Source organism: Macaca fascicularis, chromosome 8, assembly GCF_037993035.2.
Source record: "Macaca fascicularis isolate 582-1 chromosome 8, T2T-MFA8v1.1".
Lineage (NCBI taxonomy): Eukaryota > Metazoa > Chordata > Mammalia > Primates > Cercopithecidae > Macaca > Macaca fascicularis.
The window spans coordinates 58116396-58135520 of NC_088382.1; the positions used below are offsets into that span (position 1 = coordinate 58116396).

General features: G+C 39.7%; 1 pseudogene; it reads right to left on the reverse strand.

Annotated features, from left to right (window-relative positions):
* Positions 1 to 18161: 18161 nt before the first annotated feature.
* LOC102122219 (putative histone H2B type 2-C) lies at positions 18162 to 18694 on the reverse strand (annotated as a pseudogene).
* Between the last annotated feature and the right edge of the window lie 431 nt (positions 18695 to 19125).

A 19125-nucleotide genomic window follows, 5' to 3' on the forward strand; every position in this document is an offset into this window, starting at 1 on the left:
AATCTAAACTTATAAAATTCCTAGGTGAAAACATAGAGAAAAAACTTCATGGCACAGGATTTGGGAATGATTTCTTGGATATGACACTAGTGTTTTACTACTGACAAAAGAAAAAATAAATAAATTGGACTTTATCAAAATCAAGAACTTTGTGTATCAAAGGACACTGTCAACAAAGTGAAAAGGCATCATACAGAATGTGAGAAACATTTGCATATCATTGATCTGGTAAGGGATTAATATTTGGTATGCATAAGGAAACCCTAAAACTCAACAACAGAAAAAACAAACAACCTAATTCAGAAATGAGCAAAGGACCTGAATAGATATTTTCCCCAAGAAGATATACGAATGGCCAATAAGTACATGAAAAGGTGCTCAACATACACTAATTAAAATATGCTAATTGAAAGCATGAGACACCACTTCATACCCATTAGGATTGCTATGAAAAAGACAACCCAGAAAATCACTGGTAAGGATACGGAGAAATTGGCACCTTTCTGCATTGTTGGCAGGGATGTGCCACCTCTGTGGAAAACAGCGTATGGTGAGTCTTAAAAAGAATTAAATCTAGAATTACTATATGGTCCAGCAGTTCCACCTCTGGATATATATACCCAAAAGAACTGAAAGTAGGGACTTAAAGAGATATTTGTGCATCCATGTTCATAGCATTATTCACACAATATATCTGAAAGGTGCAAACAATCAGTATGTGGATATCAACAGATGAATGGATAAACAAAATGTGGAGTGTACCCATAGTAAATACTATTCAGTATGAGATTCAGATACATGCCATTATATGGATGAACCTTGAGGAAATTATGCTAAGTGAAATAAGCCAGACACAGAACAAATACTGTATGGCTACTCTTATGTGGTGTACTTAGAGCAGTGAACGTCATAAGAGACAGAAAGTAAAATGGTGGTTGCCAAGGGCTGGTGGGAGGTGATGGATAGGGATTTATTGCTTAATGGGCACAGAGAGTCAGTTTGGGATGTTGAACAAATTCTACAGGTTGTGGTGTTGCATAACATTGTAAATGTATTCAACACCATTGAATTGTATACTTAAAATGATTAAAATGGTACATTTTATTATATATATTTTTATCACAATAAAAATAAGCCTTGGGATGAGACAGTGTGATAATACTGTCAAAACAAGGCTTAGACTGCATTTTCAACCTATGATGCACTGGTCTGGCCACACCACAATTCATTATTTAACTCATTAATTAATGAATTCATCCATTTTGCCTAACCATGCAACTGCCCTGCCTGTAGTCATAGGTGGTGGAATAAGAAGAAAAAAAATCCCTAAAAGAAAGCTACAGTTCAGAGTATGGTTTTTAATTTAGAGTCCACAGGTAGACATCAGGAAGTTTGCTTATCTCCTTTAGCTGTATGTGAAAGTTTTTTTTTTTTTTTCTCTGTAGAGGTCTCCCTAATTTTCGCTCCATTCTCGAAGATATCAGTGATCTACAAATGAGAAAGAACTAGAGGGCAAGAGAGACAAGTAAACATTGAGCAACAGGACAGTGTGTTAGCAGGGGCTATGCTGTGTCCATTCAGGAGTTAGGCAGGAGAAGCACCTCACTCTGCACTCAGGGAGAGGTACCAGGAGTGAAGGGTCTAGAAATTGATGTGTATTGGGAATGGTTGAAACAACTGAGTATGTTTGGAGTGGAGAAAGCCTTCATTGCTACTTTACTTACTCGAAGGACTATTTTTTATCAGTCATGTTCTCTTTTGGAGTCAATTTCCTTTACTGGTTTTGGAAAAGTAGGAATCTGGCAGACTCCTGTTCCTGCGAGGTCCATCTGATGCCTCTCGTGCCACCTCACGGTGGTCACCACTGGGGTCCTGCACTCCTCGGCCCCCTCTCCTTGATAGGATGCCCTCCCCTTAGAATCAGAGGAGGCAGTTTTTGCATTTACTGCTCCATCCTGACAAGGATAAAACTTAATGGTGCTCATCCTATCGATGTCTGTGTTGGACTAAAGGAATAGCACTAACAAAGTTGAACTACTGAAATTAAGGCATCCCTGCAGACTGGGTTGACTCCCCCTCTCCTTGAAGCTTAAGATGCATCCCATCCTGAGGTTTGAGATCGCGATTTTGTCACAGTTCTCTAGACATGGTTTTATAACCATAGTTTGCCAGCATTGGCCTAGGTGTTTACTGTAATCTTTAATAAACATAGGAGGGGAGGAGTAGTCACAAGATGCCTTTCTTACACAGGAAGCCTGGAAGTAGGCTGTTGCAGGGGATCCTGTGGTGCACATCGCCATAAAGGTCCCCTTCTGCTCTGGCCTCGCTGGTCTGGTCCTTAAGTCTGTCTCTAATCGAGACAGTACGAATGCTGCAGTTTGGGTGTCACATGTAGTTACAACAAGGTTTGGTCAAGGAGGTGGTATCTCTTCCCATGCCTCACTAGATTATTTATTAGCAGGGAAATCACTCCAAGATTCTCACAGCCGAGTTCCCCCAGGACCTATGGACCATGCCCTACTGTAAGGTTGGGAAAGTAGACATCCAGCATATCCAGCCCCTATCTTGGAGGTGGGCACTGCTAGCAAGGGTAAGGAAGTGGGATAATAGCTTTTGAGAAGAATATCGACAATACTCAAAAGGGAGACATTTTCTTCACTGCTGTTTAGTAAGTGAACATAGAGTAGATTAAAAAAACAAACTTCCAGCAAATTAAAGGGGAGGAATACCTCCTAGCTCACTACAGGTACTACTCTGTACTACTCAGAACTACTCCAGTACTAAAACTAGACCAAAATATGAAAGAATTTAGTGTTAGAATATTATTATATTAGCACCCACAATGGCTTTAATGATGCTCATCTATCTTACTTGACATGATAGTACGAATTGAATTGCTTCTAGATAAAAAGAGATATGAAATACAGCTTGCATTTAAAGATGAAAATAGTGCTCCTGAGAAGAGGGTGGAAGATATTGCATTTGATCAAGGAGAGAATTTAGGTTGTATAACCATTTTGACAGTGATGTTGTTAGATAGGAATGCAGTCAACTTAGAAATTAATAATTAAAATATAGCCACCCTTTTTAGGTTTAGAAAATTGTGATAAATCTAAATAATTCATGTGTTCAAGAGAAAAAACAATAGAAATTATAAAAATATTTAGAAATCAGCAACAACAAAAGCACTACATTTTAAAACTAAAGGAGTACTTAAAGAAAATTTACATCCCTGAGCACATTTATTAGACAAAACCAAGATAAAGATAAATTAGCTAAGTCTTTAGCTGAAGGAGCTACAAGACAGCAGCACTGTAAACTCAAATCAGAGAAAAAGAAATAGGGACAAAATTATAGACTAATGCATTATGAAGCAATAAAAATAGATGATCGACAAAATCATAATCTGATAATTTAGAAGACTAAAACGTTGACAAACTTTTGCCTTGATTGATCAGGAAAAGGAAGAGAGAAAAATTAAGTGAATAATATTAGGAATGAATTAAAGGCTATTACTATAAATACAGTACAAGTGCAAAAATCAGACACAAATTCTCTGAAAATCATTATGCCAAACAATTTGAAAAGTTAGTGAAAAATAGCTAATTTTTATGTAAAATATAACATGAATAGTTTCTACAAAGAAAACTTTAGGTCCAGATGGCTACAATGGTGAATCTTTCAAAATATTTAAAGAAACCTGCTGGGCGCTGGGGCTCACACCTGTAATCCCAGCACTTTGGGAGGCCGAGGCAGGCGAATTACCTGAGGTCAGGAGTTTGAGACCAGCCTGGCCAACATGGTGAAACCCTGTTTCCACTAAAAATACAAAAATTAGCCAGGCGTGGTGGTGCACGCCTGTAATCCCAGCTACTCAGGAGGCTGAGGTAGGAGAATCACTTGAACCCAGGAGGCAGAGGTTGCAGTGAGCCGAGATCATGCCACTGCACTGCAGCCTGGGCGACAGAGTGAGACTGTCACAAAAAAAAAAAAAAAAAAAGAAAGAAAAAGAAAAAAGAAACCATATTAATTTCACAAAAATTCTTCAGAAAATTTCTAACTCATTATATATACTACTCTATGTGCTACTTTGTATTATTCAGAATGGCTCTGATACTAAAACTAGAGAAAAATATTACAAGAAAAGAAAGTATTATACCAATATTTCTCATGAACATAGATGCAAAAATCCTTAAGAACATGTTAGCAAATTGAATCCAGTAATATATTAAAATGACATTAAAAAGTGCAGTTTTTCCTTGAAATGCAAGTTTGTGTTAACGTTCGAAAATTAATATCAATTCACATATCAACAAGTGGGAAAAAAACCCATGTGTATTTTAATCTCAGTAGATGCAGGGAAAAAAACTCTTAGCAAACTGGGAATAGAAGGAAACTTCCTTAACTAGATTAAGGTCTGCAAAAAACTAGCAGCTAGCACCACACTTAATTCTGAAAGTGAATACTTGTCCCCTAAAATAAAGAATAAGGTAAGGATTTTCATTTTACCATTTCTATTCAACATTGAACTGGAACCAGTACAGTCAGACAAGAAAAAAAAAAAGGCCATCATTGGATAGGGAAGGAAGAAAAACTCTTTATTCACAGACAACATGGTCATCCACATAGAAAAGCTTATGAAATTGACAAAAAATGTTAAAGAGGGAGTTTAATAACTGCAGGATACAAGATCAACATACAGAAATGCAGTTGTATAAAAATTCACAAAAATGATTATTAAAATGCCACTTAAAATAGCATAAAATAGAAAATATTTAGATATTAGCATGAGAAAAGTTGTATAAGAATAGTGCTGAAAACTACAAAGTATTGCTGAGAAAAATTAAGAAGTACATAAATAAGAGAAACATGAATTAGAAGACTCGAAATTGTTAAGATGTCACTTCTCCCAAAATTGACCTGTAGATTCAAATGCAACCCCTATCAAAATTCTTGCAAACCTTTTTTTTTTTTTTTGGTAGAAATTGACACACTAACCAGACATGGTGGCTCACACCTGTCATCTTAGCACTTTGGGAGGCCAAGGCAGGAGGATTGTTTGAGCCCAGGAGTTCAAGACCAGCCTAGGCAACATAGTGAGACCCCCATCTCCATTTTAAAAAAATAAATTGATATACTGATTCTAAAATTCATAAGGAAATGCAAAGCACTTAGAAGAGCTAACGTGTCTTTTAAAAAGAACATTGGAGGACTTATACCATCTGACCTCAAAACTTATAAAGCTACAGTAATCAAAACAGAGTGGTACATGTGTCAAGATAGACATACTGGTTGATGAAACACAACAAAGAATCTAGAAAGAGCCATACATATAGATGGTCAACTGATTTTTGAAAAAGGCACAGAGGTAATTTAGTGGACACAGCATACTTTTTTTCTCCCAACAAATGGTCCTGAAACAATTTGCTGTTCCTATCTGACTTTGGATCAGGTGAGGATATACAGAAATACACAACACTAAAAGCATGGTTCATGAAATAAAACAAAATTATTAAATTTGACTTCATTGAAATTAAGAATGTTGCTTTCTAAAAGACACTATTAGGAGAATGAAATGATAAGGGACAGACTGGGACAGAATCTTAAGAAAACAAACAACCCAATAAAAATAGGCAAAACATGAACAGACACGTCTCTGGAGAAGGCATATGGATAACAAGGACATGAAAAGATGCTTAACATCATTAGTCTTTAGGGAAATATAAATTAAAACTACAGTGAGATGCCACTACATACCTACTTGAATGGCTAAAGTGAAAATGACCTACCTAAGGGATGGTGATGAGGTGGAGCAACTGGAACCCTCATACACTGCTGGTTGGATGTAAAATGGCATAACCATTTTGAAGAAAGTTTGGCATTTTTTTTTTTTTTTTTGAGATGGAGTCTCGCTCTGTCGCCCAGACTGGAGTGCATTGGCGCGATCTCTGTTCACTGCAAGCTCCGCCTCCCAGATTCACGCCATTCTCCTGCCTCAGCTTCCCGAGTAACTGGGACTACAGGCGCCCACCACCTTGCCTGGCTAGTTTTTCTTTTTTCTTTTTCTTTTTCTTTTTTTTTTTTTGAGACGGAGTCTCGCTCTGTCGCCCAGGCTGGAGTGCAGTGGCCTGATCTCAGCTCACTGCAAGCTCCGCCTCCCGGGTTCACGCCATTCTCCTGCCTCAGCCTCGCGAGTAGCTGGGACTACAGGCGCCGCCACCGCGCCCGGCTAGTTTTTTGTATTTTTAGTAGAGACGGGTTTCCACCGTGTTAGCCAGGATGGTCTCGATCTCCTGACCTCGTGATCCGCCCGCCTAGGCCTCCCAAAGTGCTGGGATTACAGGCTTGAGCCACCGCGCCCGACCAAGTTTGGCAGTTTTTTAAAAAGTTAAAGATACACCTAGCCATTCCACTCCTAGATATTTACCCAAGAAAAATAAAAGCATATGTTCATACAAAGACTTTTATACAAATGTTCATAACAACTTTTTAAAAAAAAAAACGTTTATTTGTTCCTTTCATGATACTTTCTCTTTCTTTACATAGATGCAGGTATCTGATATACAGCACTTTCCTTCTTTCTGAAGAATTTCTTTTAACATTTCTTGAATGGTATTTCTACTGGTGACAAATTCCTTCAATTCTTGTTGGAGAAAGCTTTATTTCTCCTTCAGTTTTAAAGGATAATTTTCCTAAAAGGGGTTTATTTGCTCATGGTTCTGCAGGCTGCATAGGAAGCATGGCACCATCATCTACTTCTGTAAGGGCCTCAGGAAGCTTCCATTCATGGTGGAAAGGGAAGGGGAGCTGGCATGTGCAGATGATGTGGGGGGAGAGGAGGCATGAGGGAGGGGAGGGAGGTACCAGACTCTTTTTTGTTGTTGTTTTACTTTGTCTTGGTCATTTTTGATATGTTCTATATTCCTCACATTTCTACAACATACGTTCTTTTAAAATTATATTTTATTTCAATAGTTTTTGGGGAACAGGTGGTGTTTGGTTACATGGATAAGTTCTTTAGTGGTGATTTCTGAGATTTTGGAGTACCCATCACCCAAGAAGTGTGCACTGTACCTGATGTGTAGTTTTTTATCTCTTATCCCCCTCCCACACTTTCCCCTAAGTTCCCAAAGTCCATTGTATGATTCTTATGCATCCTCATAGCTTAGCTCCAACTTATAAGTGACAGCATACACCATTTGGTTTTCCATTCCTGAGTTACTTCACTTAGAATAATAGTCTCCAATCTCATCCAGGTCACTGTGAATGCCATTATTTCATTTCTTTTTATGGCTGAGTAGTATTCCATGGTGTGTGTGTGTATGTGTGTGTGTGTGTATAAAATCACAATTTATTTATCCACTCGTTGGTTGACAGGCATTTGCGCTGGTTCCATATTTTTGCAATTGCGAATTGTGCTGCTATAAACATGCTTGTGTATGTATCTGTTTTGTATAATGACTTCTCTTCCTGTGGGTAGATACCCAGTAGTGGGATTGTTGGATCAAATGGTAGTTCTATTACTTTTAGTTCTTTAAGGAATCTTCATACGGTTTTCCATAGTGATCATATTAGTTTACGTTTCCACCCACAGTGTAAAAGTGTTCCCTTTTCACCACATCCCTGCCAACATCTATTTTTTTCTTTTCTTTTTAAATTATGGCTATTCTTGTTGGAGTAAGGTGATATTGCATTGTGGTTTTGATTTGCATTTCGTTGATAATTAGTGACATTGAACACTTTTTCATATGTTTATTGGCCATTTGTATATTATTTTGATAATTGTCTATTCATGTCCTTGGTCCACTTTTTGATGGGATTATTTGTTTTCCTTTGCTGATTTATTTGAGTTCCTTGTAGATTCTGGATATTAGTCCTTTGTCAGATACATAGTTTGCAAAAATTTTCTCCCATCCTGTGGGTTGTCAGTTTACTCTGCTGATTATTTCTTTTGCTGTACAGAAGCTTTTTAGTTTGATTAGGTCTCGTTTATTTATTTTTGTTTTTGTTGCATTTACTTTTGGGTTCTTAGTCATAAAGTATTTCCCTAAGCCAATGTCCAGAAGAGTTTTTCCAGTGTTATCTTGCTGAAAGTTTCAGGTCTTAGGTTTAAATCCTTGATCAATCTTGAGTTGATTTTTGTGTAAGGTGAGAGATGAGGATCCAGTTTTATTCTTCTACATGTGGCTAGCCAATTATCCCAACACCATTTGTTGAATAAGGTATCCTTTCCCCACTTTATGTTTTTGTTTGCTTTGTCAAAAATCCATTGGCTGTAAGTACCTGGGTTTATTTCTGGGTTTTCTATTCTGTTCCATTGGTCTGTGTGCCTATTTTTATACCAGTACCATGCTGTTTTGGTGAGTATAGCCTTGTATAGTTTGAAGTCAGGTAATGTGATGCCTCCAGATTTGTTCTTTTTGCTTAGTCTTGCTTTGGCTGTGTGGGATCTATTTTAGTTCTGTATGAATTTTAGGATTGTTTTCTCTAGTTCTGTGAAGAATAATGATGGTGTTTTGATAGCAGTTACATAGAATTTGTATATTGCTTTCAGCAGTATGGTCATTTTCACAATATTGATTCTACCCATCATGAGCATGGGATGTGTGTACATTTGTTTGTGTCATCTATGATTTCTTTCAGCAGTGTTTTCTAGTTTTTCTTGTAGAGGTCTTTCATCTCCTTGGTTAGGTATATTTTTAAGTTTCTTTTTTTGTTTTTGTTTTTGTTTTTGTTTTTGCAGCTATTGTAAAAGGGGTTGAGTTTTTTATTTGATTCTCTGCGTGGTCGTTGTTGGTGTATAGCAGGGCTACTGATTTGTGTACATTGATTTTGTATCCTGAAATTTTACTGATTTCATTTATCAGATGTAGGAGTTTCTTGGATGAGTCTTTAGGGTTTTCTAGGTATATGATCATATCATTTGTGAACAGTGACTGTTTGAATTTCTCTTTACGAATTTGGATGCCCTTTGTTTCTTTCTCTTGTCTGATTGCTCTGGCTAGGACTTCCAGTACTGTGTTGAATAGAAGTGGTGAAAGTGGGCATCCTTATCTTCTTCCAGTTCTCAGGGGGAATGCTTTTTTCTCCATTCATAATAATGTTGGCTATGAATTTGGCATAGATGGCTTTTATTGCCTTAAGGTATGTTCCTTCTATGCTGATTTTGCTGAAGATTTTAATCATAAAGCAATGCTGGATTTTGTCAAATGCTTTTTCTACATCTATTGAGATGATCATGTGATTTTTGTTTTTAATTCTGTTTATGTGGTGTATCACATTTATTGACTTGGGTGTGTTGAACCATCCTGGCATTCCTGGTATGAAACCCACTTGATCATGGTGGATTATATTTTTGATATGCTATTGGATTTGGTTAGCTAGCATTTTGTTGATGATTTTTGCATCTCTATTAATCAGTGATATTAGCCTGTAGTTTTCTTTTTGTTATGTCTTTTCCTTGTTTTGGTATTAGGGTGACACTGATATAGGAGTTAAGAAGGAATTACTTAGGCAGATAGGAAGGGCACAGGAGTCCTTGGTAAGACTTTTCTTTTTAATGAAAAACAGCCCCAAATCATTTTCCAACAAAGAGCAGCCTGCAAGCTGGGAGCTTGCATGGGTGAATGCTGGCAGGAACTAAGGACTAGACATTTTCAAAATGGCAGCTCCATCTTCCCTTCTGTGTAAGCCATGTGTACTGTAAAGGAGCAGAGAAGGTGGTGCCAATCAACTGGAAAGCCCATTTGCATAAGATTAGGGTGGGTGGCCAGCGTTCCTCACACACTGTGTAGATGTCATACCTAATCAAACCAATGTGTGAGCCCTATATAAACCAGACACTGTCTTCTCCAGCCTACCTATACAATCTGTCACAGTCCACCACCTTCCCCCTTTTTCAGATGTCTGTTTCTCTTTTACAAGGAGCTGCTCTCCTCTCTCCTTTCTTCTGTCTATTAAACTTTCCATTCCTTAACTTACCCACATGTCTGTGTACTGAATTCTTTCTCAGTGTGTGACAATGAACCCCAGGGTATATACTCCAGTGTAGCCACTTCATAATGGAGGCTTGGCTGGGATACCAAGGTACAACATTCATCAAAATGGTGAGTAAGGTAGCAGACTCCAACTCTGTCCTTTCATTCTGAGGCTCTCAGCCTCTGTTTTAGACCTTTCACAGAGGGCTTAGCCATCACGTGGGGCTGGAAGAAGTCCTGGGGCAACTGAGGATTTCTGACTGGGGCTACCCTCTGGTGTTATCCAGAGGTTTCTAGACTGGCAGCCTCCAACTGCCTTGATGGGGTGTTGGCAACAGGATCTCCAACTTTCCTATAATAATTTCCTCCTTTCCTGACCATGACCATCATATCTCTTATCCTTTTTGTGTATGCAATGTGTGGGAAGTTTTACAGTTCAGGGAAGTAATCTTGTTGGTAAGATCAGGGAATGGGAATATAGCTCAAGGGTAGGTCTCTGTGATTTTCTAGGAACAGAGTTTCCTTCTCCCCACGGTGAACCTTTCCCTCTACCCTTGGTCTGGAGAGCACAAGGCAGTTCCAGGTCTCTCTCTGCCCTTGGTCTGGAGAGCACATGGTGTTTTAAGGTCAACAGCGCCACCTAGTGGAATAGGGATCCTCTTCATGAGGCACATTGTTGGTCCTTCACTGAAACACCCTAGCTTCCCAATTCTCTCTCCTTTTTGTTCTTCTCTACTAGAAAACAGGCTTCATGCTGCTTCTGTAAACAGGAAAATTCTGCCTTCAACAATTAGGGGTAAAATATTCTCCAAAGCCAAATTTTAGTATTGACACTGTCCCATCGGCAGGAAAACGGTCATTCAGTTGCTATATTCTTTTAAGGCACCTATTCTGCCTCGAATTAGAGTGGTAATTAGTAAAGTGATTTTCAGTTCAGAAGTTAACCAGAACAATTATCTAAGGGCAAATGCTTCAGCAGGGGCCATAATAGCAGGATACAGAGTTCAATTTAGGACACCCCCTCTATTAAAGGGGCCTTGCCCAACTATTACATGGATTTTCTTGAGATCCAGTTTTTTGGGAGCCAGGCAGGTCACACAAGTCTAGAAGTGAAAGGGAAATCACAGGCAGAGGACTGAGCCACTTAGGTGAGTGTGACTAGCCCCAGTCGATTAGTTCCTCTGGCTCCATGGCTGGGGGTCATGCCTGCAACTATGGGTGGCACGTTCATCAAGGTGCCAGGACTCAGGAACGGTGGAAGGAAAACAGCATGGGAACGCTCCCACTGTCTTCCTCTCCACTCTGGGTCACACCAAAAGAAAGGAGATTAAAGGGATGCCTTTTTCTTGCTTCTCTTTCTAGATGAGTACCATCCTCAGTCTGTGCTCCTCTGGAGTGCATTCTGAAGCACAAGGACTCCTTTGACCCTGAGAGTTGAAAGAAAAAGTGGCTCATTTTATTTTACACAAAGGCATGGCCTTCTTACTAGACCTTGTGCAGGCATTAAAAATCAACTCAGCCCTTTTAGCAATCATATTGGGAAAACCCAAAGAGGATAATTCCCCAAAATGAGAGAAAGAACTTCCAGGGGACTCATCTGAAGATCCCCCTTACTTGGGGCCCCTTCAAGTTCCATTTTCATTGCAGGATCTTAGGGAAGTAAAGGGAAACTTAGACTGATCTTCTGATGACTCTGTTAGGTGTATAGAAGCCTTCCAAAATTTAACTCAGGTATTTGACCTCTCATGCAGGGATGTCATGCTGCTCTTAAGCCAAACCCTAACCACAGCTAAGAAGCAGGCAGCGCTGTAGGCAGCAGAGAAATTTGGAGATGAGCAATATGCCTCGTATAATAGGCAAAAAGGGAAAAGAGAATATAGGGAAGGTGAACAAATAGGGGAAACACCATTCTCAATAGGAAGAGAGGGAGTACCTGTTGATAACCATAACTGGAACTCCCAGATCTTTCTATGATGTTTTTCTTTCTTTGACAGTTTAAAATGGCTCCTATCTCTTCTTTTATAATGTTGCTCCAAACTAGGAAAAGTTAATTTCCCCAAACCTTAAAATACTTGGCTTAGAATTGAGCTAGCAGGAAGGGAATCTCAGAAGCCTGACATGCCAACAAAAGGGTACAAGATTTTTTCTATTTTTTTTTTTAAACTAATGAAGCTTTTGGCTTCTCTCTCCCTGTGGAAAGTGGTAAAAAGGATAATAAGGATTCTTGTATATTCTTTGTAAAATTTTAATTAATGAAAAAGGATTTGTGAGGTTAGTCTTAAGCTGTAGCCAATCTCATGTGCTTTGTGTGTCTTTCTGCACAGTTTTGTCAAAAGAAGGGGTATTTTAGGTTAGGATGCAGACCAAGGACCCCATAAGCCTGCTGTTCAAGCCAGCCCAGCAAGATGGTCATTAATGAACATGGCTATAGGCCTCCACCTTGTTTCATGTATTTGTGAACATGACCTGTAGCCATATAGGAATACTTTTTTTAGTCTCTGCCATTTTACAGTGGTGGCTGTTTTCTCATGCTAAGTGAGTTCCTGGGTGAGGGCCATAAAATCAGATAAGCCAGTTTATCAATCTGAGTGGTGTCAGCTGATCCATCAAGGGCAGGGTTTACAAAATATCTTAAGCACTCCTCTTGAGAGCAGTTTAGAGAGGGTCAAAATCTTGTAGGCTCTAGCTGCGTGACTCCTAGGCCATGGTTTCTAATCTTGTGGCTAGTTTCTTGGTCTGGTCCCCAGGCAACAGGGAAGTGTATCTTAAGAAGTGACTGTTATTATCTTTGTTTTAGACTACACTGTAAACCAGGCTCCTCCCAAAGTTGGTTTGGCCTATACCCAGGGATGGGCAAGGACAGCTTGGGGGCTAGAAACAAAATAGAGTTGGTTGGATCAGATCTCATTCACTATCTCAGTCACAATTTTGCAATGACAGTCTCAAAAACTGCTTATCACCCCTTTGAAAATCTCTTGTATACTCATGGTTAAGTCATAACTTAATTAAGGCTTGTTGGTTTCATCTGTAGGTTACTTTTTATAAATTTCAAAAGCCAAAGATCTTAACTGCTTGGTGTGGCTAAAGTCGAGTAATAAGGGATTTAAAAGGGTTTTCTCAGCTTAATTAAAAGTGGATATTCAAGTTATAGGTATATTTAAAATGCCTTTATGTGTTTTTCTTCTTGGATCTTGTTTTTCTGGAAAAAGGCTTTTTTCTTCTCAGTTGACAGAATTATTTTTCTCCATTTTTTTTCTTGCCACTCGTAATGTAGGAGGCACCACAGATTCTGTTTTGGGAAAAAAAACCCCTCTGTTTTCCTCATAAAACCCCAGAAATTAAAAGTGGATAGTTCCCTCTCAAAATCAAAGGGTCTGTTTTGTTTTGCATTGTGTTATCTGTCCGTTTGGAGTTTTGGGGGTATAAAATTAATCCACATTAGGAGAGGGCTTTGTGTAATAACAAGGTAAGAAATACACTTTAAGGGATGGCTAACAGTAGTTGTAAATCAGAGAAGCATGCTCTTGGCCACCTGAAAGATATGGAAACATTTCCACTCCCCACTGTGAGATGAGACTCCCATGGAGGATGGGCTGATTACAAAATAAGCTGATTGGCTTTGGGTTGCCTTGCAATGAAATGCATGGTAGAAGCACTGCTCTGTGTTCTCCCATAGTATCTCCCTCCTTTAGGGGATCCAAAATCCAGTATAAAATGGCAACCTTAATTTTGGGGATCTGTCTTTGCCTTCAGCTGTGCTTGTTTATTATGCCCTAGAAATGCATGCCTTCCTGGCCCTTTTTCTCCAAGGGCTCCAACCTGAAGCCAATAATCCAGTTAAGAAACTGGCAAATGACAAATCTTACAAATGCTGAACCTTCTGTTTGTGTCACTATATATGTGTTGTGTGTAATGTCTATAAAAAGAGCTCTAATTGATTGGCTTAAAGAAAAATAAGCACTTTGGCTGGGTGCAGTGGCTCACGCCTGTAATCCCAGCACTTTGGGAGGCCAACGTTGGTGTATCACGAGGTAAGGAGATATAGATCATCCTGGCTAACACGGTGAAACTCCATCTCTACAAGAAATACAAAAAATTAGCTGGGCGTGGTGGCGGGGGTCTGTAATCCCAGCCACTCAGGAGGCTGAAGCAGGAGAATGGCATGAACCTGGGAGGCAGAGCTTGCAGTGAGCCGAGATCACGCCACTGTACTCCAGCCTGGGCGGCAGAGTGAGACTCCATCTCAAAAAAAAAAAAAAAAAAAAAAAAAAAAAGAAAGAAAGAGAAAAAAAAGAAAAGATTAGATGGAATTGTCTATAAGGTTTCATTTAAACAGTTTGAAGTTAATATTACTAAATTAATGAAATTAATGCACGGCTAAAATTTGGCTTTGAAGAGGATTTTCATGTAATAGTAAAGGCTAATGAAAGGTTTTTGCCTTTTGAGTCATCATTTTGGCAAAATAATTTATGGCAATTTGGAATTCTATTTCATCATCCCAAAATCAAACTCCAAGTTTCAAAATTGTCTTTCCTGATTCCTGGCTTTCTAGATGGCTAAGAGGACCTCTGAAACATCTAGAGAAGAGGTGAACAGGATTATTTGATGTGTTTAGTTACATGGAATTGCTCAAAAGGTGTCCAGTCTTCTTTAGGTTATATTTTGGTGAATAATACTAATATATTTTCTAAAATTGTATGGGGTTTCTAAAATTCTAAGGTCTGAATATATGCTATCAATCATAATTAAGGGTAAAGTTATCGTAAGCCACAGAGATAACTAAAGTCCTTTGTCAGTCATGTTTTTAACTGTAACTACCCTGGAAATTTTGTCATTCACAGACAATTGTTGTCTTCCTTTGTTCTTTCTCAAAAGATGAGTTACAATCAAGCTATATTAACGACCTTACCAGGTATTCTCAAATGTGGGTTTTTAATAGCTTTGAAGATTGTAACATTGAAATAAAGAATGTATGGGACTCATGAAGAACTGAAATGTTTATGTATGTCAAGCAAAACAAGAGTTAATGAAATGGACTGCACTCAGAAAGTTAAAGCAACCTTTTTGACTTTTGCTTGAAATATTGCTGATCCTTGTTTCATTTTTCAGAGTTGAGGAAACTTATTTTGAACTGTTTATGGCCTTTAATAACCGAGTAAGATATACTCCTCTGAAAAAATTTTGGAGTACGTTTGTTTCTCTCTGCCTGGTTCCGCTAGAATTTTGAAACTATCTGTGAGTATGCTTAACTTATGGCAATATAGTAGTTTGCAGCAATGCAATAGGAATCCATTTTCTTTTTTTCCAAGAGGACACAATTGTGAAAACTGGTTATTTCATCAAGGCTTTGACTGGAAGTGTATGCTTCCCTTTAAGGAGTCAATCTCAACTTGCAGAGCCAATAAAAGCCCTATGGAGAGAACTGGCCTCATATCTTTCCTACACAGTCCCTGCACGGGGTTTCTAATTGGTGGTCAGTAAAGAATATCGTTTGTTGTTGTTGTTGTTGTTGTTGTTGTTGAGATGGAGTCTCTCTCTGCTGCCAAGCTGGAGTGCAGTGGCACGATCTTGGCTCACTGCAACCTCCACCTCCTGGGTTCAAGCAATTCTCCTGCCTCAGCCTCCCAAGTGACTGGGATTAGAGGTGCGCACCATCATACCCAGCTAACTTTTTTGTATATTTAGTAGAGATGGGGTTTCACCATGTTGGGCAGGATGGTCTTGATCTCTTGACTCATGATCCTCCCACCTCAGCATCCCAAAGTGCTGGGATTACAGGCCTGAGCCACCATGCCTGGCCAAGAATATCACTTTCTAACAGGTCCAGGAGCTCCCAGTTTATCTTGGGACCTTAAGAGAAAAGGATCACCCAATTCACAGGTATTTGAGGATAAAAACCCATGGCTGAGCTTGGCTTTAAAAGGTCTTATTTGAGATTCCTTGTGGAATGGCATTCTATCAAAGCCATTTAAAAAGGCCTATGTTGAATTAAAGATTCTTGCTGAACTTTATGCAAACGATCAGGCCAAGTATAAGGCTAAAGTTTATTCTACAAATGACATGATCCTATCATAATTTGTTTTAACCAAAAAGGAGGACTGGAGAGAGAAATTATGTTCCAAAGCTTCTTATATATACATTTGTCATTAAGTCCTAGTCTTATTGTTTTTAAGATTTTGGCCTACATTTTAGACTAACTCTGCTTATTCCTGTGAATCAAGTGGTGATCTTCTGCAGCTTGAAAGAAACAAAAAGGGATGGGTAATGTAAAAATCTGAATTAATATGCTACTTCTGGGCAATTATTCTGCAAATTTTGCCAGGTAATAAAAGTGAGTAGGGTGCACATAACCCAGAGGTTTCTTTGTTTGGGAAAATAAAGCCAAGGAACTTCATAGAACCCCAAAGGGAAATTCTGTATGTTGGCAGGTAAAATTTTAGATGTAAATAATCTACTACATCACCCTTGCAGGAATTGCTATAACTCTATTATTTGTAGTAGAGCTATAAATAGTAGCATCTTCTAACTGAATTATTTGACAGAGAGTTTCCATTGCTGTAGTATTGAGAGTTGAAGCTAGCTGGACTTCCTGGGTCAAGTGGGTACTTGGAGAACTTTTCTGTCTAGCGAAAGGATTGTAAATGCCCCAATCAGTACTCTGTAAAAACGCAACAATCCGTGCTCTGTGTCTAGCTAAAGGATTGTAAATGCACAAATCAGCACTCTGTAAAAATGCATCAATCAACACTCTGAGTCTAGCTAAAGGATTGTAAACACACCAATCAGCACTCTGTAAAATGGAACAATCAACATTCTGTAAAATGGACCAATCTGCAGGATGTGGGTGGAGACAAATAAGAGAATAAAAGCTGGCCACCCCAGCCAGTGGCAGCAACCTGCTCAGGTCCCCTTCCATGCTGTGGAAGCTTTGTTTTTTTGCTCTTCACAGTAAAGCTTGCTGCTTCTCATTCTTTGGGTCTGCACCACCTTTAAGAGCTGTAGCACTCACTGTGAAGGTCCGTGGCTTCATTCTTGAAGTCAGCGAGACCACGAACCCAATGGAAGGAAGAAACTCTGGACACATCTGAAGAAACAAACTCCGGACACACCATCTTTAAACAGCTGTAACACTCACTGCAAAGGTCCACAGCTTCATTCTTGAAGTCAATGAGACCAAGAACCCACTGGAAAGAACCAACTCCAGACATGTCTTGGTGACCCAGATGGGACACATCTTGGTGACCACGAAAGGACAATCACCAAGTGCTGAGTATCATTGGACCCCTTTCACTTGCTATTCTGTCCTATTTTTCCTTAGAATTCGGGGGCTAAATACCGGGCACCTGTCGCCAGTTAAAAGTGACTAGCATGGCTGCTGGACTAAAGACAAGGGTGTCAGGTTTCTGGGAAAGGACTCTTCACAGTTGGGAGTGTTGGTTTGCCTGGAACCAGCTTCCACTTTTCTTGCATTTTGGGGTTGAGTCGAGGGTCGACAGAGAGGAAAGCCATTCAGCTCCGGGGTCCCGACAAAAAGTTGGTTGCCCCTGTAGCCATGAGCGGAACTCTCAAAGTCATGTCACCCAATCAAGACTCTCCCATCTATCCTAACTATCCTGACCCTTGCCTCCTGGGTCCAAATGCCTGTGAGACAAACTTCCTCTCGCTTCTCTTCTCCGAGGCTAGTCCGTCTTCTAAAAACCACTCCCTGTCTCTGGTGCTTTTCTAGTTTCTCCTATAAGAATGATTTCTAGTATAAACTTCAGGACTCTGTTCCTTCCTTCCTTTCTTTTCTTTCTTTCTTTCTTTCTTTCTTTCTTTCTTTCTTTCTTTCTTTCTTTCTTTCTTTCTTTCTTTCTAAATAAAAGTTGAACTATTTATTCCCTTTTGAGTACACATCTGAGAGCACACAATGTATTTAATCTCTACCTTCATTTTACCACTGAAGAGCAGACCCAACCTTTGTTCATATAGACAATTTGATCTTACATAAGCTTATCAAAATTAACACTGCATTTCTAACCAGGAAACAATTTGCCTGGCACATATTCACGGGTACATAGGCAGGACAAAGACAGTTTCAAGAACAGCCCTAAGGCAAACCCCAGCATATCTATACCATAGTAAGATACCACTAGCAATCTATGTAAGCTTACTTACAACAATGCCTATGTGAAAAGAATATAGTTATCTGTGCTTGGTGGAGTTGTGTGCTCTCCAAAAGTTAAGCAGATGGGAAGCCAAAAATATAAACTGGGACTGACAACACAAGAAATATTCTTTCACTGAGGGGGTTAAGTAGCTCTGAAAAGAGACTTTGGAGTCAAGCAGCCAGGACTCACTTGGAGCCGGTGTACTTGGTGACCACGTTGGTGCCCTGGGACAAGGCGTGCTTGGGCCAGCTTGCCGGGCAGCAGCAGGCACAGGGCCCTCTGGATCTCGTGGGACGTGATGGTGGAGCTCTTGTTGTAGTGTGCCACGTGGGACGCCTCTCCCATGATGCGCTAGAAGATGTCGTTGGCAAAGGAGTTCATGATGCCCATGGCCTTGGACGAGATGCCGGTGTCGGGGTGGACTTGCTTCAGCACCTTGTACATGTAGATGGAGTAGCTCTCCTTGTGGCTGCGCTTGCGCTTCTTGCCGTCTTTCTTCTGGGCTTTGGTGACAGCTTTCTTGGAGCTCTTCTTGGGAGCTGGTGCAGACTTTGCAGGTTCAGGCATGGCCAGACCCAAGACCGACACTGACCCCTGAGAATGCAAGCAGAACCGTAGTCTCAGGGTCTACCGGAAGCGACTGTGTACTTACAGAGGCCGTGCACATGACCTCTGTTCCTTTCTTTAGGCACCTGGGCTCACCAATTAGAAAGACATAATTTTTGCCCAAAGCCCCATTGGGTAGGGAGACCAACTATCCTTTTAGGATCCTTCCTCAGACAAGCAGGCCTAACAAAAGCTATTCCTGAAGCTAGGATATGGAGAGCCTCAAAAATTATATCCTTCCTATTCATATAAGTGAGGACTGAAGGTGTCACTCTTCCAACACTGAAAATCCCTTCCCTCCCTCAGGGTAGGGCCCTTCACTTCATTTTTGGGGCATAACATCTTTATAGGACAGGGGTAAGGTCCTAATACTAACAGGAGAATGCTTAGGA